Genomic DNA, 3,406 nt, shown 5'->3' with positions numbered 1-3,406 from the left:
GATTTTTTTTTTCAATTCATATATTCTTATTTAATGCAATGGAAAAACATATTTTATAATTTTTCATCATATTAATATGATAAAATATATATTTTAAAACATTACTTAATTTATTTAGAAGCGGAATATGACAACTAATTTGAAATTAACTAATTGAAGATGATGTTATAACACTTGTCATCTTTAGTCACATTTGTGACATTTTTGTCTTTCCAAAACTCTTATTCACTCATTCAAAGATTTCTAGCCAATTTATTATCTTACTTTGATGAATTGAGAATGTGTCATCGCGATTTAAAGATTTTAATAAAGTGATAGTTAGACCGACTATATTACATGAAGTGGAATGATGATCAACCAGGAATTCTCAGACTCAAAAGATAAAGATAGAAAAAATAAAAATGCTTAGAGGAATACGTTGTTATACCAGAAGAGATAAGATTAATAATAAAGATATGCGGGACAATGTGAAAGTAGTTTTCATGAAGGACAAGATGCGAGAATGACGTTGAGATGGTTCGAGTATGCGAAGAGGAAGATCACACAAGCCCTTGTAAGGAATTGCGAGAGATTGACAATGATAGGTCCGAGGAAATGTAACGATCAATCAGTGGCTGAGCGAGAATTTTTGTTCAAGGGTTCAACATCTACAATATAATTATAAAAATTATTTTAATCATATATTAATAGTAAAAGTTTTCGTCGAAGAAGCTTTGGATGAACCCCTTATTAATAGGTTGGCTCCGCCTCTGAGATCAACCAAGGAAGAATTATGGAGAAGTGAATAGATATAATATAGCATAGTCATAGTTCATCGAGAACATGACCCTATTCCTAGATAGAAAAATGAGGAGAACAAAAATCATAATAGACGGTTAGTAAGTAATAAAGTATTTTTTCTCTTTCCAGTGGTCTTATTAGTGTTCGAGATAAACTAATAAAGAACTAATATTTGAGTCTAAGAACAATTGATTCACAATATTAATGGTGGTTTAGCTCTACATTAGATCATTACGAGTTTAAATTAAATTACTATGTTCCAAAATTGTTTCCTATTGAATTCAACCTGACTCATAATTGGATATGTTATTGTAGACACATCATTTGTCCCTCCCCAAAAATATGTTTTACCATTTTACCCTCGTCTTACTACGTGCCCTCACCCGTGTAATTTATCCCACAAAAATACAAAAAATAACAAACTTACCACTCAACTAATTAAATCTCAACACTCTCTACCTTATCCTAACCACCAATCTCACCCCCTAACCCACTACCCCTACCCTCACCTCACCACCCCTAACCATTTAACAGATATATACATATCCATATACAGATAGAGATAAAAAGAAAGGGGGACAAAAAAATAGAATTCCATTTTTCAAGGGGGCCCTACAGGGAATTCCCCAATATATATATACACTCACAGTAACAATACGGAGGGGGGACACCATCAACATCATCTTCTCCACCTTATACCATTACAGCATGATACTCCATTCTTCCACTCATCATCTTTCATTTCTTCTGGCTCACGGATACACTCGCCAACCTCACGATATCTAGGGACACATACACTGATATAGGGAAATCGAGGAGTGAGGTAACCGAAGAGACTGAAGATAGGAGTGGAAGAGATCGATTGAGAGTGAAATTAAGAAAACGAGGAGAGTGAGAGAGAGAACTGGTCGGAGAGTGAGAAAACCAGAGAGAAAGGGATTCTCATGTTGTCCCGGTGAGATTCTCGCCTGAATCAGTGCCAGTCATTCGAGTTACCCCATGCCAAAAACCCAACATACCTCGTCGTTTCTTTCTGATTCTTAGGTGATATCATCGAAAATAAGTGAATAGTAGTAGCACCATCAATCTTTTTTTAAATCTATTCTAAGCAACTTAACACTGGTGCTGTATTTGGATTTGGGTTTTGTTTATCTCGGTGGGTTCATCATGGTCTGTCTTGGGTCATAATTTTCTCGATACCAAGCTGAGATTTGCTCACTGGCCTTCATGGGTTTTGTTTTGGATCGGTTTTCAAAGATTGTCATGTTGGAGTTGGTTCATAGTCGAGTTGTGGTATTCTTCGAGGCTGATTCAGGGTTCTTCATCACACGGAGTCTCTTTTTGATTAACTAATATTTGAAATAAAATCATCATTGAGGTACATTTCTACTCCTTTTCTCTTTTTGTTTCATTATTGATGGAATATGGTGCATTGGATGGAATCTCGTGTGTTGTTTGATCTTGATTGGTGATGAACTGCTACTTTGATATTGACTTATTGCTTAATTTTCGTTGAAAAGTGATTGTGGATTGTTGAAAAATAAATCGTGAATTGTAGAAATTTAGTGTTGTGAAGAGAATTTGGGGTGGAATTGCGACATTGATAAAAAGGGTAAATTTGGTTTAATGTTGGTTCGTTGTTGTTTTGCTTAATTCGGAATCAAGTTTGTGAATTCTCTAGTATCATGATAGGTTGCATTGTATAGGCAAAATGTTTAGGTTTGGGTAGGTAAAATTTAGGAGTGGTGTGTTGATTGAATGAATTGAATATTTAAATGAGTGTTTGGAATGTTTGTGAAATTGTTTGTCTTTCTCGCATTTGGAGTCGGGGAATGCCTCAAGACACATTGTATTTATTCACCGGGGAATGCCCTGATGTATTATGTTGGTGGAAGACGTTCGTGATGAAGGCCCAAGACATCGGATAAGCATTGGAGAATAGTTTAGGATTAGCCTAGAATAGGATTTATATTTTTGTATTTTTTTATCCTTGGGACAGTATAATTTGGACTGGACATTATTTTGGTTTTCAATTTTGTTTGATTTGTTTATTTGCTTATTTCGTGTGTTTTGTGTGGTTTATACATTTTGTAGTATCAAATTAGCCGATATAATCCACCAAGCGACCGTGATTGAACCACGGGATCGAGGGGTACCTAACACTTTCCCCTCGATCAACAGAATTCCTTAGGCGAAATCTCAGTTCGCAAACTAGTTTAAAGAGACAAATCATTCTGAAAAGGATTTTCCAAAAGTGACTTGGCACACCGGATTATGTCAAGTGGCGACTCTGAACAGAAACGTAAATAATCCTTTTTGAAACAAATGTTCATATTTTTTCACCTAATAATAAAAATCCTTTCGAAACTTTAAAATCTAATTCTTTTTGGGAATTGAAAAAAAGGGGTGTGACAATTATATTATGACGACTGTGCATACTTTCTTCTTTTTGAGGAGAGGATTTGAACGTAATCAAAAGCAAAGATAACAAGAAAATTTTTTGAGATAAATATTTTTAAAAAAAAATCAACTTTGGGGCTGACACGTTTAATTTAACAAAAGAAGTAATGTTTGTACCAAATTACTCAAGTGAGCCCAAAAACTGAAAATAATAAGATATCTGAAG

Source organism: Capsicum annuum, chromosome 7, assembly GCF_002878395.1.
Source record: "Capsicum annuum cultivar UCD-10X-F1 chromosome 7, UCD10Xv1.1, whole genome shotgun sequence".
In the NCBI taxonomy this organism is placed as follows: Eukaryota; Viridiplantae; Streptophyta; class Magnoliopsida; order Solanales; family Solanaceae; genus Capsicum; species Capsicum annuum.
This window is presented reverse-complemented; position numbering follows the sequence as displayed.